Below are 16,771 nucleotides of genomic sequence, written 5' to 3' on the forward strand. Positions count from 1 at the left end.
TTATAGATGTCTGTAAGTACATAAATACACATATACATATTTATGGTTTTATAGATGTCTGTAAGTACATAAATACACATATACATATTTATGTTTTTATAGATGTCTGTAAATACATAAATACACATATACATATTTATGTTTTTATAGATGTCTGTAAATACATAAATACACATATACATATTTATGTTTTTATAGATGTCTGTAAATACATAAATACACATATACATATTTATGTATATATTTGTATCTCTATGTTAAATCCCTTTGCAGTCTTTTTTTCTAATTCCTGAGACCTCATATCTGAGCCCTTATAACTCATTGCAATTTTTTTTTTCAAATATTTTTTTATTAGAAAGTGTTATTTTGATTGTACCTGGAAATACAGGGGGCATTTTAAAAGAAGGTGGCAATTCAAGACAAACTGCCACAGTGTTCACCAAACTCACAATCTTAAAATGACTAAACAAATCAGGGACCTAATTTTTTAGGACACTGCAATTTTAGGTTAGTAGTAGCCAGCCAAACCTTATCCCCAACAGAATAAGTAGGGCCGTTTCTAGAGAATCTGGCTCCCAAAATGTGCCCCCTCACAGATTCTAAAGTCCCCCTCTAAGACCCAGCATGTCACTCTGTCATTTAGAGGTCAGCTCCAAAGCAGCAGTGCAGTACTGGGACCGAGCTGAACACATCTGGTGAGCAAATGACAAGAGACAAATGTGTGTTGTGGCCAACCACCAGTTAGCTCCTAGTAGTGCATTACTGCGGCTAAGGATATGTACATATGCTTTTCAACAATGGATACCAAGAGAACAAGAATAATAGCATTGCCTTAACATTTTTTGGTGTATCCTGAATTATGAAAGTTTAATGTTGACCTTCCTATCCCTTTAAATGTGTTCTTTTTGTACTACAATGTTTTTTCCAAATATCTTTATATCTTTTACTAATTGCCATTATATTTATATGTTATGGTACCAACAGGATACCAAGGGTTAATACCAGGTGAACGATGTCCTGAATATGGGATCAGCAACTCACAACCCAGGCAGTTCCCCCCTCAAACATGAGACCAGGCCCCACATTGAAGGTTAAAACAGAATGCACTTTATTGAAGGCTATATGCCTGTCGCGATCGCTCAGCTGCTGATCGCTTCCTTGTGTCAGCGCGGTAGCGCTTCCTTGGTTGCTTAGCAACCTTGTTCTCCTCGGCCCCTTCTGCTGACGTCAGAGGGCCTTCTTATTCCGGCGTCTCCTCACCTCGGGGCCTGTTTGTTCTGTTCCTGCTTGTAAGTAACTTTTGGATTACTTATTTTGAATCGGAATTTCTGGCTTGTTTGATTCCTAACCCCTTCCTGCCTGTTTCCTGTTATCTGGACTATTGCTGGTATTGAACATTTCAACTGTTAACCCCAAACTGCCTGATTACACGCTGCTGGAACTTGGCTTGTTTAACTATTCTACTGTTTAACCCTATACTATCTGATTACACGCTGCTGGGACTTTGCTTGCTAGACCATTCTACTGTTTAACCCCAAACTGCCTGATTACACGTTGCTGGACTTTGCTTGTTTGACCATTCTACTGTTTAACCCCAAACTGCCTGATTACACGTTGCTGGGCTTTGCTTGTTTGACCATTCTACTGTTTAACCCCAAACTGCCTGATTACACGCTGCTGGGACTTTGCTTGCTAGACCATTCTACTGTTTAACCCCAGACTGCCTGATTACATGTTGCTGGACTTTGCTTGTTTGACCATTCTACTGTTTAACCCCAAATTGCCTGATTACACGCTGCTGGAACTTTGCTTGCTAGACCATTCTACTGTTCAACCCCAAACTGCTTGATTACACGCTGCTGGAACTTTGCTTGTTTGACAAACCCTTCTGGTTAACCCCTGCCTGCCTGATTCCATGTTGCCGGTTATTGCTTGATGGATTACTCTTTTGGTTAAACCTTATCTACCCGAAGTTCTTCTCCTGACCCTGCTGTATCATCTTCCAGTTTATTTCTGTGAGTATACTATTGCAGCTGTCGCAGGGTCAGGTCCGGGAATATACTCACAGTGCTAGAGTGTTATTCTAACTTCATTTTAGCATTTGGGTCTAACTCTGGACTTAACCTATCCTGACATTACAAACAGGCCATAAAAAATGGACCCTGGTGAGTTATCCAGAGCTGTGGCTCTACAGGGGCAGCTTCTTGGAACCCACTCTGCACACCTGCAATCCCTGGATTCTAAATTGGATCAAATTAGTGCACTTTTGCATAATCTCTCTCCTTCTCAAGTTTCTGCAACACCTGTTGTTCCTGCGGCCAGTTCTAACCCTGCATTTAATCCGCCACAACCTGCAGAACAGTCTATTCCCAGAATTCCACTACCGGATAAATATGACGGCAATCCTGAAGACTGTCGAGGATTTCTAAATCAGTGCCGCCTTCACTTCAGAAATAATCCTCAGATGTTTGTTTCCTCTTCCTCCAAGATCACCTTTTTAATTTCTCTTATGAAGGGTAAAGCCTTGGCTTGGGTTTCTCCACTGTTGGAAAAGGATGATCCTTTGCTCCATGATATTGACACTTTTGTTTCCATATTTTCTTCTGTGTTTGATAAACCTGGTAGATCAGCGGCTGCTGAAGCAGGACTTTTAGATCTAAGACAGGGATCTCTTTCTGTACCACAATACGCTATAGAATTCCGGACTTTAGCTGCTGAAACTATGTGGAATCATGGCGCCTTACGTGCAGCGTTTCGTAAAGGTCTTTGTGACCGTTTGAAAGATGAATTGGTTTATAGGGATCTTCCTGATTCTCTAGAAGAACTTATCAACTTATGTATCAAGCTAGATGCTCGTTACTCTGAGCGTCTCCATGAACGTGACCGTAACAGAAGATCCTTTATCAGATCTTCCTTTCGTCCTATGCCTCATTCTCCAAAACTTCCTACTCCTAATACTTCTATCTCTGAGTCAAGTGAACCCATGGAGGTTGGTGCTATTAAATTATCCGAAGCTGAACGTCTCAGAAGGCGTAATCTGGGACTATGTCTTTACTGTGGTATTAAGGGGCATATGTTAAAAGATTGTCCAACTCGTCCAGTAAAAGCCAGGGCTTAACTCCAGAAGGAGGGACTGAGTTAAGCCAAAGATCTTTTTCTACCCTCAATCCCAAGCTATTTGTTCCAGTCACTGTTCGTTTTGGCAACACCAAATTTCAGGCTCAAGCACTCATCGATTCCGGAGCTGCCGTAATGTTTATGGATTCGGACTTTGTTAATGCTTTTCATATTCCTTTGCTTTTCAAGAGCCAAGTAATCAAGGTCACTACTGTCAGTGGTCAACCCTTAGGTTCTGGTTTCATTCAATATACTACGATACCACTTCTCATGTCTGTAGGAGTACTTCATTCCGAAACCATTTGTTTTGACATAATCTCTTCCCCACAGTTTCCTCTCATTTTGGGACTCCCGTGGCTTCAATTACATGATCCAGTTTTTTCATGGTCTAAAGGAGAGCTTGTTGCTTGGGGATCTTCTTGTTTCAAACAGTGTCTTCAAAGTACTCCCAAAACTTCTAATACAGTTGTGGCAGCTTTGGACATTCCTGATTCCTTACCTGGACATTGTCATTCTTTCTGTGATGTCTTTTCTAAAAAGGATGCTGAAATATTACCTCCACACCGGACCTTTGATTGTCCCATTGACCTATTACCAGGAGCTCCTCTACCTAAGGGTAAAACATACCCACTTTCTCATCAAGAAAATGTTTCACTTGAGGAGTATATCAAGGATAATTTGGCCCGAGGTTTTATCCGCCCTTCTTCTTCTCCAGTAGGAGGCCTTCGTCCTTGCATTGACTATCGAGCTCTAAATCAAATTACAATCAAGAATTGTTATCCACTTCCTCTCATTCCCGAATTATTTGACCGTCTCCAGGGTGCTTCCATCTTTACCAAATTGGACCTTCGTGGGGCATATAATTTGGTCAGAATTTGTAAAGGGGACGAGTGGAAAACTGCCTTCAATACTAGGTTTGGGCATTATGAATATTTAGTTATGCCTTTTGGGCTATGCAATGCCCCTGCAGTTTTTCAACATTTTGTTAATGAAATATTCAGAGACTATCTTAATCAATTCGTTATTATCTATCTTGATGATATTTTGATTTATTCCCGGAATTTACAGGACCACGTTCATCATGTTACATTAGTACTCCAGAGGTTACGTGAAAATTCTCTCTTTGCCAAGCTTGAAAAGTGCTCTTTTCATCAAGAATCTATTCATTTCCTGGGTTACATTATTTCCCCTTCTGGATTCAAGATGGATTCTGACAAACTGTCGGCAATTATAGACTGGCCTAGACCTACTTCCTTAAAATCTCTTCAAAGGTTCCTGGGGTTTGCCAATTACTATCGTAAGTTCATAAAAGACTTTGCTAACATCTCGGCACCCCTTACTGCTCTTACTAAGAAGGGTCAGGATTGCAAACATTGGTCTGATAAAGCCTTACAGGCATTTGAATCTCTGAAGTCTGCATTTACTTCTGCTCCCATTCTTTGTCATCCTGTTCCGAGTCTACAATTCATCCTTGAAGTGGATGCTTCTCTGATTGCTGCTGGGGCAGTACTATCTCAGCGAAATCCTGTTTCTAGCAAGATCCTTCCTGTGGGATTTTTCTCCAAGAAGTTCAATACTTCAGAACTGAATTATGATGTCGGTAACAAGGAATTGTTAGCTATTAAAATGGCTTTGGAAGAATGGAGACATCTGCTTGAAGGCATGGTTCAACCATTTCTTATTCTCACGGATCATAAAAATCTTCTGTATCTTCATACTGCCAAACGCCTCAGCTCACGTCAAGCCCGATGGGCTTTGTTCTTCTCCAGATTTAATTTTGTCCTCTCTTATATTCCTGGTTCTAAGAATACGAAAGCAGATGCTTTATCTAGACAATTTCTAGCTTCTGATTCTACAATTTTGGATTCTGAACCCATTCTCCACCCTGCTAAAGTTCTAGCTCAGTTGTCTACATTTCCTTTCCAAGCATTACAGTCTGTTCAAGCTTCCGTTCCTTCATCCTTTAACATACCTCCTGGAATCTTATTTGTACCTCCTGAATTCCGTCTAAAACTTCTTCGTTTTGCTCACGATAATGTTCTATCTGGACATCCAGGAGTGCGTAATACTTTGTGGAAACTCAAACAACATGTCTGGTGGCCTTCCATGGGCAAAGATGTCAAGGATTATGTTGCAGCTTGTCATTCTTGTACCTCTAATAAACAGTCTTCATCTTTACCTCTTGGACTCTTACAATCTCTACCTGTTCCGTATTATCCCTGGTCTCATGTTTCCATGGACTTTATTACAGATCTTCCCAATTCTGCCGGTAACAAGACCATATGGGTTGTGGGAGACAGGTTTTCCAAAGCAGCTCATTTTGTTCCATTACCTGGATTACCATCGGCCCAGAAACTTGCTGAATTGTTTATTCTTCATATCACCAGATTACATGGTTTTCCTTTGGACATTGTTTCTGATCGTGGAGTTCAATTTGTCTCAAGATTTTGGAAATCTCTGTGCAAACAGTTTGGAGTTACCATATCTCTTTCTACATCATCCTCAGTCCAACGGTCAAACTGAGCGGGTAAATCAATCTCTTGAATCCTATCTCAGGCACTATGTTAATCATCAGCACTCCAATTGGTCTCAACTTCTTCCTTTAGCTGAACTTGCTTACAATTCCCATTTCAATTCTTCTTTACAGACTTCCCCTTTTAAGGCAGCCTATGGATTCGCGCCTAGAACTTTTCCTATGTCTTCGGGAGGTTCTGGAGTTCCTGGAGCAGATCGTACAGTGAGAAATCTTTGTAAACACTGGAAGAAGGTTCGGGAAATTCTTCTTCTCTCTTCTCAAAAGTATAAAAGATTTGCTGATCGCAGACGCCGGAAGGCACCCTCTTTTCGGACTGGAGACAAGGTTTGGATTTCCACCCGATTCATTCGACTCAAACAACCTTGTGCTAAATTGGGTCCCAAATACATTGGACCATTCAGGATTGTTTCCAAGGTTTGTTCTACTGCCTACAGGGTAGCTTTACCAGACAACTTGAAGATTCACCCAGTCTTTCACGTATCTCTTCTTAAACCGGCAGTCTCTAACCGGTTTTCCACCAAATGTAAAGTTCCCTCTCCGTTCCTTGTGGATGGTACTTCAGAATTTGAGATCAGTCATATTCTTGATTCCAGATTACGGGGTACCTGTCTATATTATTTGGTCCACTGGAAGGGATATCCCATCACTGAACGTTCTTGGGAACCTGCTTCTAATGTTCGTGCTTCTGCTTTGATCAAACAGTTCCACTCTCAGAATCCCTCTAAACCTGTTCGTGTTCCCCGGAGGGGTCCTTGAGGAGGGGGCACTGTCGCGATCGCTCAGCTGCTGATCGCTTCCTTCTGTCAGCGCGGTAGCGCTTCCTTGGTTGCTTAGCAACCTTGTTCTCCTCGGCCCCTTCTGCTGACGTCAGAGGGCCTTCTTATTCCGGCGTCTCCTCACCTCGGGGCCTGTTTGTTCTGTTCCTGCTTGTAAGTAACTTTTGGATTACTTATTTTGAATCGGAATTTCTGGCTTGTTTGATTCCTAACCCCTTCCTGCCTGTTTCCTGTTATCTGGACTATTGCTGGTATTGAACATTTCAACTGTTAACCCCAAACTGCCTGAATACACGCTGCTGGAACTTGGCTTGTTTAACTATTCTACTGTTTAACCCTATACTATCTGATTACATGCTGCTGGGACTTTGCTTGCTAGACCATTCTACTGTTTAACCCCAAACTGCCTGATTACACGTTGCTGGACTTTGCTTGTTTGACCATTCTACTGTTTAACCCCAAACTGCCTGATTACACGTTGCTGCACTTTGCTTGTTTGACCATTCTACTGTTTAACCCCAAACTGCCTGATTACACGCTGCTGGGACTTTGCTTGCTAGACCATTCTACTGTTTAACCCCAAACTGCCTGATTACACGTTGCTGGACTTTGCTTGCTAGACCATTCTACTGTTCAACCCCAAACTGCTTGATTACACGCTGCTGGAACTTTGCTTGTTTGACAAACCCTTCTGGTTAACCCCTGCCTGCCTGATTCCATGTTGCCGGTTATTGCTTGATGGATTACTCTTTTGGTTAAACCTTATCTACCCGAAGTTCTTCTCCTGACCCTGCTGTATCATCTTCCAGTTTATTTCTGTGAGTATACTATTGCAGCTGTCGCAGGGTCAGGTCCGGGAATATACTCACAGTGCTAGAGTGTTATTCTAACTTCATTTTAGCATTTGGGTCTAACTCTGGACTTAACCTATCCTGACAATGCCCAGTATTTATGCAGGTCTGACCCCAGATGGGGGGTTGAAAGAATACTGTACATTAGATAGAGGGAAAATGCCCTTTGACAGGCCACAATAGAATTACATTACTTAAGCAGATAAACAAGTTAAACACAAGACACACTTGAGCCTTTCTTATCACTTGGGCGTCTGCTCTCTGGATGGGATTAAACAATGTGAATGTTTATCACTTAAACTTAATTACAGCACTCAATAGCTGATGCCAGCAACCTTGTCTTTAGAAAATAGCTGAACAAAGTTAACTCTTTCAGTACTGACAGAAGGGTCTGTCACATAGCTCCCTCCTAGTGGAACACTCCGGCAGACCCGGCTTGACCCTTTGGCGGGTCAACCTGGGGATGACCAGACTAGGAGGTGGTAGGCATGTCAGTTTGCAGGGACAATCCATCTGTATTCCCGTTATGAGAGAGAATTCCTGCCCGTATAAATAAGGGTTCAACTTCTTCAGTGCCCAGACCAGGGCTAAAAAGTCCTTCAAAATATCATCGGCTTCTTTACGTGGTTTTTGTACCTGCTCTTTATAGGTATCCACAATCAATCCCTTCATACGGACATAGGGTGCCCTTGAGTTGCTGCACCTCACTATGAGCCAGCGCCAGCTTCTCCTCCAGTGTGGCTAAGTTTGTCTTTAATGTTTCATGTTCCACTCTCAAGCTGGTGTTTTCTGCAGTCTGTCGGTGCAGCTTGTCTAGCAGAGATTCCCGTTCTAAACGTGCTTTTTCCTCTGCGCTCTTCTTCTCTCCCGCTAGCACTGTTACGTGATTGTTTAACGTGACCATTTTATTCTCTACTTGACTTTTCTCCTTCATCAGCGCATTGTAACAGGACTTCCACGTATCAATAGCGGATAGAGATTTACTGAGCTCAGTGTCCTGGGGCTTAGCAGCAGGTGGGTCAGTCTCTGCTGCACGGATCTGGGCACGGGTAGTCACAGGGTTAACATCAGCGGGACCCATAGGAGCGTAGGCAGAAACAAGGGGGGCCAAGTTATTTCCAAGGAGAACATCAGCTGGTAAGTCCTTCATGACCCCCACATTCACAGGTCTAGTGCCCACTCCCCAATCCAAATGTACCTGGGCACCAGGTAGGCGGAACACAGCGCCCCCCCGCTACCCTCACAGCTACAGTGTCTCCAGTGTGCTGTTTCTCAGACACCAAGTTCTTTTGAAGCAAGGTCATGGTAGCACCAGTATCCCGTAGACCACTGACCTCCTTCCCATTCACTTTAACCAGTTGCCGGTTATTCCGGTGGGCAGCTTGCATGGGGTCTGCTTCATGTAGGATGCCCCAGCATTCTTGCTCCTCTACGTAGTGGGCCGCAGGCTGAGGGTTACGTGGGATTCCGCCGGCGGGTCTTCTCCAGGACTGTGCTTGGTTCGCTGCATTTAGGGGACACTCTGTTCTTTTGTGCCCTAGTTGCTTACATCCAAAGCACCAAATAGGTTGTGAGTAGCCCCGAGAATTGAACCGGGCTCTCTGAGGGTAGTTCGTGGCGGGAGGCCGTGTGGTATAGTGGTGCACCAGGGGTTGGTAACTGGCAGCTGCTGGGGTGACTGGGGGTCTGTACTCCACTCTAGCAGGGGGCTTAGTGGTAGCAGTGTCCAGTTTGCGGGCATCCGTATACTCATCTGCCAGGCGAGCAGCTTCATGCAGGGTGGAGGGTTTACGGTCCCGAACCCACTCTCTAACTCCTGCTGATAACTTGTCAAAGCAATGTTCCAACAGGAATAGCTGCAGCACCTCTTCCCCAGGTACGGCTTGGCACCCTGCCATCCAGTAAGATGCTGTGCGGTGCACCTTATATGCCCACTCAACGTAGGAATCACCAGCTAATTTAACAGTGTCTCTGAACCACCTCCGGTATGCCTCCGGTGTAACCGCATACCTGGAGAGCAGAGCCTCTTTTACAGTATTATAATCCCCGACTTCCTCATCTGGAATGGCCCGAAAAGCCTCTCTGGCCCGGCCGGATAATTTTCCGGATAATATCGTGACCCAGTCCTCTGCTGGTACCTTGTGTAGTGCACATTGCCTCTCAAAATCCGCAAGGTACCCATCAATCTCTCCTTCTGTTTCCAGGAAGTTTTTAAAAGCTGCAAAATTTACTTTTCTCTTTTCCACTGGGGTTGCTGTGACTTGGGCTGCTGCAGCGCCGCTTTGGCGAAGTAGGTTGGCCTCCACAGCTGCTATGACCCGGTCGATAATTTCCGCAGATGGGTTGGGGCCATAATGTGCCAGTCTTATTTTGACAGCCCGGTCAAAGCTTGCTTCTTCGGGGGTTCTGTCTGATATGCTGAGCCCATTGGTTCCTACGGTCCCAGGTACTCTTTCCATCTTTGTCAGTATTGTAATAATCCCCCTCTTCCTGAGGTTACTGGCTTGTGTAGTTGCTCTTCTGGGCGATGAGGATCATCCCGTCGCTTGCCACCAATTGTTACGGTACCAACAGGATACCAAGGGATAATACCAGGTGAACGATGTCCTGAATATGGGATCAGCAACTCACAACCCAGCCAGTTCCCCCCCCCCAAACATGAGACCAGACTCCACATTGAAGGTTAAAACAGAATGCACTTTATTGAAGGCTATATGCCCAGTATTTATGCAGGTCTGACCCCAGATGGGGGGTTGAAAGAATATTGTACATTAGATAGAGGGAAAACGCCCTTTGACAGGCCACAATAGAATTACATTACTTAAGCAGATAAACAAGTTAAACACAAGACACACTTGAGCCTTTCTTATCACTTGGGCATCTGCTCTCTGGATGGGATTAAACAATGTGAATGTTTATCACTTAAACTTAATGCCAGCAACCTTGTCTTTAGAAAATAGCTTCTTAAAGCTGAACAAAGTTAACTCTTTCAGTACTGACAGAAGGGTCTGTCACATTATACTTTTCTTATAGCTATGCATATTTATTTGTTTAATGCATATCAATCCCTTTAAATTATTATCCAAACTACAAAACTTCCAATAGACTTTAAAGTTGAACTTTGCAAAAAAGTCATCAGGTAAGATTTTCTAAGGGATTGCAGTATGTCACTGGGTGTATTTGTAAAACACGGAAGGGGACTGGAGTCTCATACCGGACTGGGTACACATCCCATGACCCTGCAACATGCTCAGCCCCGGGTGCTCAGTGGCACTTACAAGAAGCTGTGCTTTCCCCAAAGTCACATGTGATTCTTATCATACAGAAGCCGTTTGCCCCTAATACAGACACACACAGATCTGTCATGTGATTCTTATCATACAGAAGCCGTGTGCCTCTCATACAGACACACACAGATCTGTCATGTGATTCTTATCATAGAGAAGCCGTGTGCCTCTCATACAGACACACACATCTGTCAGGTGATTCTTATCATACAGAAGCCGTGTGCCTCTCATACAGACACACACAGGTCTGTCATGTGATTCTTATCATGCACAAGCCGTTTGCCTCTCATACAGACACACACAGACCTGTCAGGTGATTCTTATCATGCAGACGCCGTTTGCCTCTCATACAGACACACACAGATCTGTCATGTGATTCTTATCCTGCAGAAGCCGTTTGCCTCTCATACAGACACACACAGGTCTGTCATGTGATTCTTATCATACAAAGCCGCGTGCCTCTCATACAGACACACACAGTTCTGTCATGTGATTCTTATCATACAGAAGCCGTGTGCCTCTCATACAGACACACACATATGTCATGTGATTCTTATCATACAAAGCCGTGTGCCTCTCATACAGACACACACAGGTCTGTCATGTGATTCTTATCATGCAGAAGCCGTTTGCCTCTCATACAGACACACACAGATCTGTCATGTGATTTTTATCATGCAGAAGCCGTTTGCCTCTCATACAGAAACATACAGATCTTTAATGTGATTCTTATCATACCGAAGCCATGTGCCTCTCATACAGACACACACAGATCTGTCATGTGATTCTTATCGTACAGAAGCCGTGTGCCTCTCATACAGACACACACAGGTCTGTCATCTGATTCTTATCATACAGAAGCCGTGTGCCTCTCATACAGACACACACAGGTCTGTCATGTAATTCTTATCATACAAAGCTGTGTGCCTCTCATACAGACACACACAGATCTGTCATGTGATTCTTATCATACAAAGCCCTGTGCCTCTCATACAGACACACACAGATCTGTCATGTGATTCTTATCATGAAGAAGCTGTGTGCCTCTCATACAGACACACACAGATCTGTCATGTGATTCTTATCATACAGAAGCCGTGTGCCTCTCATACAGACACACACAGATCTGTCATGTGATTCTTATCATACATAAGTCATGTGCCTCTCATACAGACACACACAGATCTGTCATGTGATTCTTATCATACAAAGCTGTGTGCCTCTCATACAGACACACACAGATCTGTCATGTGATTCTTATCGTACAGAAGCCTTGTGCCTCTCATACAGACACACACAGATCTGTCATGTGATTCTTATCATAGAGAAGCCGTGTGCCTCTCATACAGACACACACAGATCTGTCATGTGATTCTCATCATACAGAAGTCATGTGCCTCTCATACAGACACACACAGATCTGTCATGTGATTCTTATCATACAAAGCCGTGTGCCTCTCATACAGACACACACAGGTCTGTCATGTGATTCTTATCATACAGAAGCCGTGTGCCTCTCAGGCAGACGCACACAGATCTTTCATGTGATTCTTATCATACAAAGCCGTGTGCCTCTCATACAGACACACACAGATCTGTCATGTGATTCTTAACATACAAAGCCGTGTGCCTCTCATACAGACACAAACAGGTCTGTCATGTGATTCTTATCATACAGAAGCCGTGTGCCTCTCAGGCAGACACACACAGATCTGTCATGTGATTCTTATCATGCAAAGCCGTGTGCCTCTCATACAGACACACACAGATCTGTCATGTGATTCTTATCATACAATGCCCTGTGCCTCTCATACAGACACACACAGATCTGTCATATAATTCTTATCATACAGAAGCCGTGTGCCTGTCATATAGACACACACAGATCTGTCATGTGATTCTTATCATACAAAGCCGTGTGCCTCTCATACAGACACACACAGATCTGTCATGTGATTCTTATCATACAGAAGCCCTGTGCCTCTCATACAGACACACACAGATCTGTCATGTGATTCTTATCATACAGAAGCTGTGTGCCTCTCATACAGACACACACAGATCTGTCATGGGATTCTTATCATTCAGAAGCTGTGTGCCTCTGATACAGACACACACAGATCTGTCATGGGATTCTTATCATACAGAAGCCGTGTGCCTCTCATACAGACACACACAGATCTGTCATGTGATTATTACCATACAAAGCCGTGTGCCTCTCATACAGACACACACAGATCTGTCATGTGATTCTTATCATACAAAGCTGTGTGCCTCTCATACAGACACACACAGATCTGTCATGTGATTCTTATCATACAGAAGCCGTGTGCCTCTCATACAGACACATACACAGATCTGTCATGTGATTCTTATCATACAAAGCCGTTTGCCTCTCATACAGACACACACAGATCTGTCATGTGATTCTTATCATACAGAAGCCGTGTGCCTCTCATACAGACACACACAGATCTGTCATGTTATTCTTATCATACAGAAGCTGTTTGCCTCTCATACAGACACACACAGATCTGTCATGTGATTCTTATCATACAGAAGCCGTGTGCCTCTCATACAGACACACACAGATCTGTCATGTGATTCTTATCATACAAAGCCGTTTGCCTCTCATACAGACACACACAGATCTGTCATGTGATTCTTATCATGCAGAAGCTGTGTGCCTCTCATACAGACACACACAGATCTGTCATGTGATTCATATCATACAGAAGCCGTGTGCCTCTCATACAGACACACACAGATCTCTCATGTGATTCTTATCATACAGAAGTCGTGTGCCTCTCATACAGACACACACAGATCTGTCATGTGATTCTTATCATACAAAGCCCTGTGCCTCTCATACAGACACACACAGATCTGTCATGTGATTCTTATCATACAGAAGCCGTTTGCCTCTCAGACAGACACACACAAATCTGTCATATGATTCTTATCATACAGAAGCCGTGTCCCTTTCATACAGACACACACAAATCTGTCATGTGATTCTTATCATACAAAGCCATGTGCCTCTCATACAGACACACACAGATCTGTCATATGATTCTTATCATACAAAAGCCGTGTGCCTCTCATACAGACACACACAGATCTGTTGTGTGATTCTTATCATACAGAAGCCGTGTGCCTCTCATACAGACACACACAGATCTGTAATGTGATTCTTATCATACAGAAGCCGTGTGGCTCTCATACAGACACACACAGGTCTGTCATGTGATTCTTATCATACAGAAGTCGTGTGCCTCTCATACAGACACACACAGATCTGTCATGTGATTCTTATCATACAGAAGTCGTGTGCCTCTCATACAGACACACACAGATCTGTCATGTGATTCTTATCATAATCATACAGAAGCTGTGTGCCTCTCATACAGACACACACAGATCTGTCATGTGATTCTTATCATACAGAAGCCGTGTGCATCTCATACAGACACACACAGATCTGTCATGTGATTCTTATCATACAAAGTCGTGTGCCTCTCATACAGACACACACAAGTCTGTCATGTGATTCTTAACATACAGAAGCCGTGTGCCTCTCATACAGACACACACAGATCTGTCATGTGATTCTTATCATACAGAAGTCATGTGCCTCTCATACAGACACACACAGATCTGTCATGTGATTCTTATCATACAAAGCCGTGTGCCTCTCATACAGACACACACAGATCTGTCATGTGATTCTTATCGTACAGAAGCCTTGTGCCTCTCATACAGACACACACAGATCTGTCATGTGATTCTTATCATAGAGAAGCCGTGTGCCTCTCATACAGACACACACAGATCTGTCATGTGATTCTCATCATACAGAAGTCATGTGCCTCTCATACAGACACACACAGATCTGTCATGTGATTCTTATCATACAAAGCCGTGTGCCTCTCATACAGACACACACAGGTCTGTCATGTGATTCTTATCATACAGAAGCCGTGTGCCTCTCAGGCAGACACACACAGATCTGTCATGTGATTCTTATCATACAAAGCCGTGTGCCTCTCATACAGACACACACAGATCTGTCATGTGATTCTTATCATACAAAGCCGTGTGCCTCTCATACAGACACACACAGGTCTGTCATGTGATTCTTATCATACAGAAGCCGTGTGCCTCTCAGGCAGACACACACAGATCTGTCATGTGATTCTTATCATGCAAAGCCATGTGCCTCTCATACAGACACACACAGATCTGTCATGTGATTCTTATCATACAATGCCCTGTGCCTCTCATACAGACACACACAGATCTGTCATATAATTCTTATCATACAGAAGCCGTGTGTCTGTCATATAGACACACACAGATCTGTCATGTGATTCTTATCATACAAAGCCGTGTGCCTCTCATACAGACACACACAGATCTGTCATGTGATTCTTATCATACAGAAGCCCTGTGCCTCTCATACAGACACACACAGATCTGTCATCTGATTCTTATCATACAGAAGCTGTGTGCCTCTCATACAGACACACACAGATCTGTCATGGGATTCTTATCATTCAGAAGCCGTGTGCCTCTGATACAGACACACACAGATCTGTCATGGGATTCTTATCATACAGAAGCCGTGTGCCTCTCATACAGACACACACAGATCTGTCATGTGATTCTTATCATACAAAGCTGTGTGCCTCTCATACAGACACACACAGATCTGTCATGTGATTCTTATCATACAAAGCTGTGTGCCTCTCATACAGACACACACAGATCTGTCATGTGATTCTTATCATACAGAAGCCGTGTGCCTCTCATACAGACACATACACAGATCTGTCATGTGATTCTTATCATACAAAGCCGTTTGCCTCTCATACAGACACACACAGATCTGTCATGTGATTCTTATCATACAGAAGCCGTGTGCCTCTCATACAGACACACACAGATCTGTCATGTTATTCTTATCATACAGAAGCTGTGTGCCTCTCATACAGACACACACAGATCTGTCATGTGATTCTTATCATGCAGAAGCCGTGTGCCTCTCATACAGACACACACAGATCTGTCATGTGATTCTTATCATACAAAGCCGTTTGCCTCTCCTACAGACACACACAGATCTGTCATGTGATTCTTATCATGCAGAAGCTGTGTGCCTCTCATACAGACACACACAGATCTGTCATGTGATTCATATCATACAGAAGCCGTGTGCCTCTCATACAGACACACACAGATCTGTCATGTGATTCTTATCATACAGAAGTCGTGTGCCTCTCATACAGACACACACAGATCTGTCATGTGATTCTTATCATACAAAGCCGTGTGCCTCTCATACAGACACACACAGATCTGTCATGTGATTCTTATCATACAGAAGCCGTTTGCCTCTCAGACAGACAAACAGATCTGTCATATGATTCTTATCATACAGAAGCCGTGTCCCTCTCATACAGACACACACAAATCTGTCATGTGATTCTTATCATACAAAGCCATGTGCCTCTCATATAGACACACACAGGTCTGTCATGTGATTCTTATCATACAGAAGTCGTGTGCCTCTCATACAGACACACACAGATCTGTCATGTGATTCTTATCATACAGAAGCTGTGTGCCTCTCATACAGACACACACAGATCTGTCATGTGATTCTTATCATACAGAAGCCTTGTGCCTCTCATACAGACACACACAGATCTGTCATGTGATTCTTATCATACAAAGCCCTGTGCCTCTCATACAGACACACACAGATCTGTTATGTGATTCTTATCATACAGAAGCCGTGTGCCTCTCATACAGACACACACATCTGTCATGTGATTCTTATCATACAGAAGTCATGTGCCTCTCATACAGACACACACAGATCTGTCATGTGATTCATATCATACAGAAGCCGTGTGCCTCTCATACAGACACACACAAGTCTGTCATTAGATTCTTATCATGCAGAAGCCGTTTGCCTCTCATACAGACACAGACAGATCTGTCATGTGATTCTTATCATACAGAAGCCATGTGCCTCTCATACAGACACACACAAGTCTGTCATGTGATTCTTATCATACAGAAGCCGTGTGCCTCTCATACAGACACACACAGGTCTGTCAAGTGATTCTTATCATACAGAAGCTGTGTGCCTCTCTTACAGACACACACAGATCTGTAATTTGATTCTTATCATACAGA

The sequence above is a fragment of the Bombina bombina genome, chromosome 4 (genome assembly GCF_027579735.1).
Source record: "Bombina bombina isolate aBomBom1 chromosome 4, aBomBom1.pri, whole genome shotgun sequence".
NCBI classification, from domain to species: Eukaryota; Metazoa; Chordata; class Amphibia; order Anura; family Bombinatoridae; genus Bombina; species Bombina bombina.